The sequence below is a fragment of the Oncorhynchus masou genome, chromosome 28, assembly GCF_036934945.1.
Source record: "Oncorhynchus masou masou isolate Uvic2021 chromosome 28, UVic_Omas_1.1, whole genome shotgun sequence".
NCBI classification, from domain to species: Eukaryota; Metazoa; Chordata; class Actinopteri; order Salmoniformes; family Salmonidae; genus Oncorhynchus; species Oncorhynchus masou.
Window position 1 is genome coordinate 64,047,224 of NC_088239.1, and position 12,676 is coordinate 64,059,899.

The 12,676-nt window shown below is 42.3% G+C and overlaps 1 non-coding gene across 1 annotated transcript; it reads right to left on the bottom strand.

Moving 5' to 3' along the window:
* Nucleotides 1-11,875: 11,875 nt before the first annotated feature.
* trnaa-ugc (transfer RNA alanine (anticodon UGC)) lies at nt 11,876-11,947 on the bottom strand. The gene has a single exon. It is a non-coding gene; the product is annotated as a tRNA-Ala (tRNA).
* Between the last annotated feature and the right edge of the window lie 729 nt (nt 11,948-12,676).

Below are 12,676 nucleotides of genomic sequence, written 5' to 3' on the forward strand. Positions count from 1 at the left end.
CGATGATAACCTGGCTATATACACAGGGTACCAGTACAGAGTCGATGATAACCTGGCTATATACACAGGGTACCAGTACAGAGTCGATGATAACCTGGCTATATACATAGGGTATCAGAACAGAGTCAATGATAACTTGGCTATATACATAGGGTACCAGTACAGAGTCAATGATAACCTGGCTATATACACAGGGTACCAGTACAGAGTTGATGATAACTGCCAGGCTATATACACAGGGTACCAGTACAGAGTCAATGATAACTTGGCTATATACACAGGGTACCAGTACAGAGTCGCTGATAACTGCCAGGCTATATACACAGGGTACCAGTACAGAGTTGATGATAACCTGGCTATATAAACAGGGTACCAGTACAGAGTTGATGATAACTGCCAGGCTATATACACAGGGCACCAGTACAGAGTTGCTGATAACTGCCAGGCTATATACACAGGGTACCAGTACAGAGTTGATGATAACCTGGCTATATAAACAGGGTACCAGTACAGAGTTGATGATAACTGCCAGGCTATATACACAGGGCACCAGTACAGAGTCGCTGATAACTGCCAGGCTATATACACAGGGTACCAGTACAGAGTCGATGATAACCTGGCTATATAAACAGGGTACCAGTACAGAGTTGATGATAACTGCCAGGCTATATACACAGGGTACCAGTACAGAGTCGATGCACAGGGGTACGAGGTAATTGAGGTAGATACACTACATGACCGAAAGTATGTGAACACCTGCAAGTTGAACAGCTCATTCCATAATCATGGGCAATAATATGGTGTTTGTCCCCCAGTTGCTGCTACAACAGCCTCCACTCTTCTGGGAAGGCTTTCCACTAGATGCTGGAATATTGCTGCGGGGACTTGCTTCCATTCAGCCACAAGAGTGAGGTCAGGCACTGATGTTGGGTTGATTAGGCCTAGCTCCCAGTCGTGGGTGAACAGGGAGTACAGAAGTGGACTAAGCACGACCCCTGTGTTGAGGGTCAGTGTGGCAGATGTGTTGGTGCCTAACCACACCACCTAGGGGCGGACCGTCGACCTACACTAGCCTACATGACGACTAGTCTGTTTGTATAATCGTCTTCATAAGCAACGACTAGATAAATGCTTCACAAAAGATTTATAAGCAAAGTACTAAGGATGGATGATATAACAAGTGATCTGGTGCTTTGCCAATAGTGGCAACCTTTTAACCAACATTTATAGCATGACAGTTGCTTATTTGTGACTTCTAAAACATTTGCATATGGGTCATATAAAGGGTTTATGAAGGCTTCAATACATTTAGTCATTTAAAATGGGGCCATGAATTGAAAAGATTTCTTAATACTCATTAAAAAATGCTGCTCTAAATAGGCCTCACCAGAGCCATAGATAGGCAGTACATGTAACTCTGGTCCAACACTGCTATTCCTCCTCACACTGTTGTTCTCAGATCATCTCTGACCTAAAGAAGGACAACTTCAACCTCAGACTCCGCATTTTCTTCTACGAGGAGCGGCTGCAGCAGAGGTGTGATGACTCTGTTGAGGAAATGTACAAAACAATGAGTGATCAGAGACGGATCTCAACAAAGCCATGAACAGCACAGTCATGTAACTACATTGAAGGAATACTGTACAGGTTGGCCTACTGTATAACGACATGTGATTTTTTCTCAACACAGAACATTGACCTGAAGGTAGAGGTTGAAACACTGAAAGAGGAAATGAAGGAGCTGCAGAGGGTCTCTGCCCTTGCACTGTAAGTTTAGCCGATAACCTTTCATTTTGACTGACTAGAAATCATATTTGTTGGTATTGTATCTAATCTGGCTGTGTTTTGTATGATCTAGTCAAGATTACCCAGAGCAGATGGAGCAGCTCAGAGAGTACAGCAACACCAAGATCCAGCAGCTAGGGAAGGTATCTGAACAACACATTTAGGCCGGAGATGTATTCCATAACAAGGCACAAGGTACAAATCTGTCGTTCTGCCCCTGAACAGGCAGTTAACCCACTGTTCCTAGGCCGTCATTGAAAATAAGAATTTGTTCTTAACTGACTTGCCTAGTTAAATAAAGGTACAAAAATAACCAAGTGTTCTCCAATGTCTTCCAAGATGTGGAGGTGGGGAAGCTGACAACCATGTTGGAGCAGGAGAGGACGCATTACCTGGAGCTGGAGAAGGAGCTTCAGGGGGAGGGTCACTCTCAATCTGACGTACCCACACAGACTGACCATTCCCAGTTTGACACCCCCACCCAGCCTGAACACTCCCAGTCCGATGCACCCACACACCCGATGCACCCACACCCCCTATCCAAGGAACAGGAACCAGACCAGAACCCGGAGAAGTTCCAGGACCTACTCAGTCTGCTGGAAGAGAGAGACTGGTAGGAGAGACTGGACACCTCCTTTGGTTTATCTGTTCCCTCCATGGAATCACAATGAATTAAGTGTGTGTGTGTGTGTGTGTGGGTGTGTCAGTCACTAACCTTTAAAACCTTTCTTGGCAGAGAGAAGAGGAAATATGACAGAATGATTGAATGAGACACAAGATCCTAAATTCATGATCAAATCAAGCATCAATATTAGCTTATATTAGCCCAATCAAAAACAAAAGTTATCATATACATACACTACATAACCAAAAGTCCACTCTTCTGGGAAGGCTTTCCACTAGATGTTGGAGCGTTGCTGCGGGGTCTTGCTTCCATTCACCACAAGAGCATTCGTGAGGTTGGGCACAAATGTTGGGCGATTAGGCTTGGTTTGCAGATGGCATTCGAATTAATCCCAAAGTTGTTCGATGGGGTTGAGGTCAGGGCTCTGTGCAGGCCAGTCAAGTTCTTCCACACCGATCTTGACAAACCATTTCCATATGGACCTGGCTTTGTCCACGGGGGCATTGTCTGAAACAGGAAAGGGCCTTTCCCAAATTGTTGCCACAAAGTTGGAAGCACAGAATTGTTTACAATGTCATTGCATGATGCAGCATTAAGATTTCACTCCATTGGAACTAAGGGGTCTAGCCCGAACCATGAAAAACAGCCCCAGACCACTATTCCTCCTCAACCAAACTTAGGTAGCATTCTCCTGGCATCCGTCAACCCAGATTCGTCTTAGGCTTATGTGCGGTTGTTCGGCCATGGAAACCCATTTCATGAAGCTCCTGACGAATAGTTATTGTGCTGACGTTGCATCCAAAGGCTGTTTGGAACTTGGGAGTGAGTGTTGCAACCGAGGACATTACTCGGCGATCCCATTCTGTGAACTTGTGTGGCCTGGAGGCGACGCTTGTGGGGCCTACCATTTCGCGGCTGTGTCGTTGTTGCTCCTAGGCATTTCCACTTCACAATAACAGCACTTAGGTTGACCGGGGTAGCTCTAGCAGGACAGATATTTGACGAACTGACTTGCTGGAAAGGCTGCATCCTATGATGGTTCTATGTTGAAAGTCACTGAGCTCTTCAGTAAGGCCATTCTACTGCCAATGTTTGTGTATGGAGAATCTTTCATTTTGGCTGTGTGCTCGATTTTATACACTTTTTAGCAATGGGTGTGGCTGAAATAGCCAAATGCACTCATTTGAGGTGTGTCCACATACTTTTGTATATATAGTGTAGTACAGTGTGTTTGTTGCAGGAACAGAGAATGACTAGATAGGTCCCAAATCTATAATAATTATGTCATAATGATGATAATAATGGTGCTGATCAGCTTAATCAGCATAGATAAGCAGATCACTATTCTATCTGTTCAAGTACTGTTCCTTTGTCTGTCAGGAGCTCCAGGATGCTTTGGAACAGTCCAATGAAGAGATGGCAGAGAAAGACTTCCTCCTAACTTTTGCTCATTGTACGTTTCCATACCTTTGTATTTTTATTTTTTTAGAAATAGAGTAGATTGAAAGACTCAACCTTTTAATATGTTTTCTGGTGCAGAGAGCCAGGGAAGAGCTACTGTCTGTGGTAGAGCAGAACAGGGAGATTGAGGGTCTTCAGAAGACTCTGCTGGACATCCAAACACACCCGCCTGCACAAGAAGATCTCCTGTCTCACATCCAAGATGCTGTGAACATACTGAACCTCAATGCATACTATATAACTGTGGTGATTCCAGTACTTAACCACATATTGATTGCGGTTTAATTGATGATAGAGAATGCCAAGAGTGTCATGCCCTGGCCATAGAAATGCTCTTATTCTCTATTTTGGTTAGGCCAGGGTGTGACTAGGGTGGGCATTCTAGTTTCTTTATTTCTATGTTTTGGCCGGGTATGGTTCTCAATCAGGGACAGCTGTCTATCGTTTTCTCTGATTGGGAATGATACTTAGGCAGCCTTTTCCCACCTGTGTTTTGTGGAGAGTTGTTTTCTGTGTAGTTTATTGCACCTTACAGAACTGTTTTTTTTTTTCCACTTTGTTATTTTGTTCAAGTGTTTTGGTTGATAAAGAATCATGAACACGTACCACGCTGCGTTTTGGTCCGATCCTCATTACGACGAGAGCCGTGACAAAGAGTGTGCAAAGCTGTCATCAAGGCAAAAGATGGCTACTTTGAAGAATATCAAATACCCCCCAAAAATTGGGTTACTACATGATTTCATAGCTTTGATGTCTTCACTATTATTCTACAATGTAGAAAATAGAACAAATTAAGAAAAACCCTTGAATGAGTAGGTGTGTCCAAACTTTTGACTGGTACTGTATATACATATATATTGTCCCCTATCTCTAACCACATCACTATTATTATCATTATTATTATTTATTCATTTATTATTATTATTACTTTTATTGTTGATGTCAATATCTCACTTCATTTTAACAACAGTAGCTTTTTCATTAATGCTTACAATGCTAATCTGAATCTGAATTTGTAAAGGCTTGGATGTTTCGAGTTCAGTAATTGTTAGCTCGTAGTAGAGGTAGAGGATCTCTAATGAATCCTTAGAAAAGCAACCTTCACTTTTAGCTGCCAATAGACAATGGAATGCCTTTCATGCCTTATTGTGGAGCTCCTGTTCCGAAAGCCTTTTGGTTGAGGAATGATGCTGAAGTTCTCTTGGGAAGTTATCAAAATGTATCAATCTACAGTAAGCAGGACAAACTTTTGTGCATCAGAAGATACGTGCATCTCTACCCTTTAAGTGAGGCATAATTCCTTCAACCACCCAAAATGAAAGAGGTCTAGATAGAATGAATGTTTGAGACAATGCCAGTCTCAATGAGTGCCTGCGATGGGCCTGAGCTCCCAATGAAGCTACAGCACTTCAATGGGATAAGATAAGCTGTGACGAGGCACTGCACATGGTAGAATAAAATGCAAATATTATTTTGCATTGATGGTGAGAGAAGGCCATGCATTATCACATCTACCAGTATATCACTCTGCCCAAGCTTCATTACACCTTAACAAAGTCCAACTTTGAAAAGATACAGTTAGAAAGAGTATTTCCAAGACACATTAGGATCTTTAGGAATACGTTGAAAATGTAATTCTCATTAAAGGAAATTTCCCCCCAAAATGATATTTTGGTATTTGTTTCATCAGTCCATTGTTGATATAGTCCAAAAATGTTTTGCATGTCATCAAGTTTTCAAGATATGTAACTTTCAAAATATAGAAATACAGCTGCTATAATGCATTTTCCATAATAACCTTGAGAAACGCAGCATCATATGATGCAAAGTGCATCAAACCGGCTGTATTTTTTTTTATATATATACAGTATCTTGACAACTTGTTTTTCTCTAAGTGAATATCTGGGCTGAGCTATGGTAGGATAGGAGGTATGATGGAGTGGAAGGAGAGGAGAGTGAAAGGTAAGTGGAGTGAGTGTGTCAGCAGCAGAAAGAGATGGTTGTGAAACCATGCATGAATAGTCCACACTCCACATGTCCGACTGCAATTGACACAACCCTTTCAGAGAAACACTAAGGAGACAATCAAGTGGTCTGAAGGGTTTCTGTCTGTCCTGGAACAGTGTTCAAACACCACTGGCTCCACGTCATTTCACCGCTCAAGAGTGGATCTGCCATTGAGGGACAATATGAGGGCAGTCTGGGTAGATGATGACAGAACCTTTACTTTTATTTATTTTATGGCTGACATTTATTTACATAGACTGACAAGGAATTGAGGGTGGTCCAGAATGCATGTGTTTTTTGTCTATTGACTATTATTACGCTTTTATGCATTATGCATTTTTGTAAAAAATAGTTTATTTTTCCAAGTAAAAGTTGTTGGGTTTTGACTTGATTTTTTACTGGGCCCTGTACATGTTAAGGAAATGGTTAACAGCCAGCACTTGACCATATCAGGTGTGCATTTTTCTTACTTGAGTTAATAAGTGTTGTGTCATTGGTGTGATGATATTTGCATACCATCAGAGGACTTTGGACCAAGTCAGAATGATAGCCTCAGTGTCTGACCAGCATCATCCCTACATAAGTGTTCTTCAGCGTTTCAGCAACTCAGCAACTCTCACACTTCAAACGACTACATATCAAGGTACGTGTGATATCCCTGAAATAACACAGAAAAGACGTTAGCATGGTAAGAAGTTACAACAGCTTAAATCATTGATAAATATGGTAAATATGGTGATGGTATCTTAGCATAAGTTGAGGGAAGATGTATTTATATATTTTTCAAACGTTCAAAGAAGGTGACCTGAGGTTTCCAAAGATTGATGAAAACAATCGAAATAAACAGGTGTCAGGACGTTTAAACCAACTGAAGGTGACCTGAGGTAAAGTAAAAAAAGAGAAGTCCTTAAATACAAAAATGGCAAATCCAAAAGGTGGTATGAATAGCAGAAAAAAGCCTCAAGAGATACTCAAAACCAAAAACAGAATTCCAGATTGATGAAAACAATCGAAATAAACAGAAAAAGCACAATGGCACAGGCCAAATCCTGACATTAGATGGCAGATATCAGATATTGTCCTGTTCCAGATGATTGAAGGACATGCTGACGTCAACAGATCATTCTCTAATAAGACCTCAACAAAAGAGCATCTTACATTCTCTATTTTGACATTTCATGTCAACATCAAATGTCATCATGCTCCCATTTTGTCCTTTCAAAGGTGAGAAGAGGACAGAGCAACGAATTGTAGAAATCTAAGGATAATGACAAGTAAGGAAAGGAGAGGTGAGGAGTGACTCAGTGGGAGACCATTTAACTCTCAGATGGAGGACAGGCCTCCCTTTGTCTCGAACGGGAGGGAGGGAGTCCTTCCCCTGGAGAAGAGGAGAGGAAGAAATTACTTTCAATTCATCTCACTGTTCCTCTCATCAGACACAGGGAAAGTGTGACCCATGGTTGAATCATTCCTGTGCTAGTCAGTGAATTATTGTGGACACATCAAGTCAGCTGAGGGTCAGTCACTTTTGAGGATTCAACTACTGTTAAGTAAACAGGCCATTTGAGTGGGTGTAACGACAGCATCTGTTGACATTTAACATGTCAGGAGGATATAAAGTTGTCATATTATACAAGAGCTCTTCGCCAGAGATAGAAAAATGAAAAATATATAATTGTATTAAAGACTGTAGCCGACAACAGGGGCCTGTTAAATTGAGTGCAACGTTACAACACGTCCAGATAGAAATGTATGGTGCAGAACAATTATAATTGTCCATCATGTAGAATAGGGATTTGTGTCAGTTCTGTTCATTACGTTTCTATCTGGAACGCTCCAAACGTATCACATTAATGAACACACCCCTGGCCTACTCTAACTGCTCCTATCACTCCTCTCTACAGCTCACCAACAGTCGCAGAATGGGGAACACCAACACTGCCAGCCACCTCAACAACCAGAGCAAGATGAACATCCGTGCTTTCCTGTCCAATGCCAAGCTAGAGATCGATGCCTTCATTGTCTCCAATGCTGCCGCTGGCAGCAGTGACACATTGACCAATCTGCAGCAGCAGCCTGGTGGCAAGAAGTTCAACTTCAGGAAAGACGTGCAGTGTGTCCGTGTGCTGGCCTTGCAGAGTCAAGAGCTGCCTTGGGTGGAGAACAAATTTATCTCCGTCTTTGTGGAGGACGAGAATGATGAAAACATATGTTCCAGACAGATTGTTCCGTGCATGGCTTTGTCCTCTCCTGTGTCTTTCATCTTATATGATGTATAGCTATGATTGATCCCATTGAAACTGTAGTCTTTGGTTAATATCAGTAGAAGGTGCTCTGAGCGGTTCTGACATTGGCCATTGTCAGGCATTCATTAAGGTTGTCTCCCTGATTTTGAATCTGTTCATTTGAACAAACATGCCATTGAAAAAGAAGGCTTTTCAAATATTTTTTTATTTTTACACTTCTCACACATCTTAACAAGCTGTCATACCAACACAGAACACATCGCAAAACACCCCACAGACATGAAAATGCACATTTGTACCTGAACATTTGAATGTTGACTCATCTTTCAGAGAAATGTAACTAAAACTATGTCACTTCTTTAGGGAATTTGGTATCATTGACAGCTTCTGAAAAACCTGTAATCTTCTGTATCCTTCAAATAAAACTGTTAGATGACTTCATGCTCTTGGGGAATTCTTCAGTGTATGAGCACTGTGCTCTTCATTATTGGGTAGTGAAAGAATGTTTTGCATGTCTCTATTTTGTCACCCAGTTAAAGTGTGTCCTGTTACCCCTGTGTGATAGGCCTTATGTTCCTTCTATGGTCATCTGTTCCAGCTCAAATCAGAGAGTTACGCGCTCCTCTGTATAACCTTCTCCATGGTCCAGCTCTGTGGCAATTCAGATTACATGGTTTAACTCATTCACACAGACGCCTTTGTGATGCTGCCTCTTCGATCTACAATGACTTGGCAGAAAACATATTATGAAAAATGTTTTTCAATGACATCCAACATGTCACGCCCTGGTCGAAGTATATTGTGTTTGTCTGCATTTATTTGGTCAGGTCAGGGTGTGGCATGGGTTTTTTGTGGTGTGTTTTGTCTTGGGGTTTTAGTAGGTATTGGGATTGTGGCTTAGTAGGGTTGTCTAGAAAAGTCTATGGTTGCCTGAGGCGGTTCTCAATCAGAAGCAGGTGATTATCGTTGTCTCTGATTGGGAACCATATTTAGGCAGCCATATTCTTTGTGTTTCGTGGGTGATTGTTCCTGTCTCTGTGTTTGTTGTCACCAGATAGGCTGTCTAGGTTTTTGTATTGTTCGTGTTTTTTCGTCGTCATTAAACATGTATCAAAAATACCACGCTGCATTTTGGTCCGCTTCTCCTTCACCAGACGAGAACCGTTACACAACATTTGTTTTCCTTGACCCACAAATAGCTTTTTAGGAAAGAGGAAGCACTTACAAAGTGATGTTCTCCAGGAGTTAGGGGAGGGAAAAGACAGTCTAACTCAATCTTAATTAGTAAGGATCTCAGATTTTAGGGGAATGTTCCTGCACTGGATGACAAACGAGCAGGGAGCTTTAATTTGTGTTTCTCTGTAACACTGGGGACTGGCTGATAAAACATTTGTGAGAACAGAGAAGGAGGGAAAAGAACAAAAACAAGGCAAAGAACAACTTTTTTAAATGTTTATTATTTTTATTGAATATTCGAAACATACAATAAACTTGCAGTGAAGCCGCTCAATAACTACATCATACCAGTCATCCAACAGATTCCCATTCAGAGCAACACACAGAAGCATCCAGGGTCAATGGCCTGCTCAAGGGCAAGTTGACCGATCTACCACCAGGCCAAAAAACATGAACCCGAACCTTCCAAGATCCCCCCACAGTTGCCCAATAGCTGTCCCTCAACTATTCGAGACCCCTCCCCCAGTCCCCCCCAGGAAGATAAAAAGATAAGATTAAATAAAATAAAAAATACAATTAATTCCATTCCCCACCCCCAAGAACCCCCCAATGCACCAACAACCAAGAGAATGATCTAAAGAGAAAAAAGGAAAAGACAGAAGAAAACAGCAAACAACAATGCATTTATTTTTTAATAATAAATGTAAGACAAAGGACACCAAGGACAACTAAAATAATGACAGCAATAGCAACTGTATATGTTTGTGTGCATGTCTGGCACTATTACATGTATGTGTGTGTTCTTGTCTGTGTTTCTTTGAATGAGAGTGTGTGTATATGCATGTGTACAAACACCTGCACAGCATCAGCCTCAGGCAAACCGGTATTAGTTGTAAAAACAGTGCCTCCATTCCTCCAATGCCATCTTCACCGTGAGAAGCTCCCGATTCCCCCCATCATATTTCCTCTCCGTGTCAGTGGGAGTGGGAGAAGAAGGCGCAGGGATGCAGCTGCAGGGCCCGCAACGAGGGTGCCAAGTCCGGGGCCTGCAGCGAGGTTGCCCTGTCCGGGACCCGCAGCGAGGGTTCCGAGTCTGGGGCCCGCAACAAGGGTGCCCAGTCCGGGGCCCGCAACGAGGGTGCCCAGTCCGGGGCCCGCAAAGAGGGTGCCCAATCCGCGGCCCGCAACGAGGGTGCCCAATCTGGGGCCCGCAACGATGGTCCCCAGTCCGAGGCCAGCAGTGAGGGTTCCCAATCCGGGGCCCGCAGAGATGGTCCCCAGTCCAGGGTCGGCAACAAGGTTCCCCGCACCAGAGGCGCCACCACGGATAGATGCCCACTTGGATCCTCCCCTATACGTCCAGGTTTTGCGGCCTTTTATTTTTTGTTGCACTACTCTACCTGGCTAAAATGCTTGCTCAGTAGCCTAACTTCCATTCATGGGCAACGTTTGCTAGTTAACATTCGCCTTCTACATCTAGCTACATATTGAACTTCCATCCACTCAGGCCAGAGGCACAACAATGTATGAATTTATGGTTGGATCAGAATCGCCAATTGGCTAGCAGTGAGAATTAAGTAAAATCACAAGTCCAAATCCCTATCTCCATCCATTTACATTTACATTACATTTAAGTCATTTGGCAGACGCTCTTATCCAGAGCGACTTACAAATTGGTGAATTCACCTTATGACATCCAGTGGAACAGCCACTTTACAATAGTGCATCTAAATCATTTAAGGGGGGGGGTGAGAAGGATTACTTTATCCTATCCTAGGTATTCCCTAAAGAGGTGGGGTTTCAGCTGTCTCCGGAAGGTGGTGATTGACTCCGCTGTCCTGGCGTCGTGAGGGAGTTTGTTCCACCATTGGGGGGCCAGAGCAGCGAACATCCATGTCTAATTTAGGAAGGGGCCAGTTTTAGCTAGCTAGCTAGCCACCGGAGGACAACAACACAACGAGATGCAACAATTCAAGTTTTTCTGTCAGTAAGGTATGCTCTCAATGGGATTTGATAGGAGACAACAGACAGCACCAGATAGATGGCCTACACATAGAGAGACAGAGGGGCGCTGATCCGCTCGCACGGATGCTTTCTCCTGTGAGATATATTCAGCCTCTTGCGAATTTAAAGAACATTATGAAACACAGAGACGAAAGATAAATTATTATAGATTTTTTATTCGTCCATTTTTGGGGAAGCCTGGCTTCCCTTGGATCCATGAATACACACCACTGATTAAACAAGATCTAAATAAGAGCTTGTTCATAAATGTCTTCTGTAGTGGACATCATGATGTTACATTTGTCATATTTACTTTCAAGTGATTCCTTATGTCAAGGACAGTGCACATACAATCTGAAAATCTCTGTGTTTTCATCAATCTCAATGGTCTGTAGTCATGCAGAGAGGAAGCCTTGAGGGGTCACAATCGAACACAAGTCTGAGTTTAAATAAGCAGTGCGTGCTGCTTACGTATTTTGTTTGACAATAACACTGAGCTAAACTAAACTACGGGTGAAATCCATAGAGATTTGGACATACAATGGGTTATTCAAAATTGTGAAAATACCTGTGGAGATGCCGGGGATTGAACCCGGGGCCTCATACATGCAAAGCATGCGCTCTACCACTGAGCTACATCCCCTTCTGTACTTACGAGAAAAAATACGGTTTTCTAAACAAAGCATTGGAAATGTAATCGAATGTATTATTGAAATAAAGTTTTTGCAGTTGCCATTTCCCCCCAAAAGTATACTCCCGTTATCGCGGAAATATATAATTAATATATAGTTAATTGCCTACGGAGGACACCGGGAAGATTGTTCTTCACCTTTACCACAAGATGGCAGTATCTCCATGCTACATACTGTCACATACTGTGACCTCAACGTTTGATTTCAGAAGAAAGGCTATATTTGAATATGGCCATCAAAGATGGTGGTAAATAAACATTAATCAACACATTGAGTCTCCTTAATGTACATGTTGTTATCATGAATTTTACTTGTGCTTTCAACTTGAATGTCTTATTGTATATGCATCGTAATATCCATCTATTTCAGTATCGTGGACGCCATCCAGTGGCGACCTGTTGCCTGTTTTTTTGTGTTTTTTTCTCTCTCTTCAGGTTGCCTGTTTTGCATGTTATTTTGGCATTAATACATTTAACATATCAGTTTGCAAACAATGTTAAAAAATAATAATATTAAGTTAATAAAGACGCATACAAACATGGGCTCTTTTTACTTTCCTGAGTTAGGCAGCACCAAAATGCAGATGTTTCCGCCGAGCTCAGTGCTTTCAGTGCAGCCAGCGGAAAATACAGAGCGTAGGGGTTGGAAATGTTCTCTAATGGTGCTATGATTGACTCAGT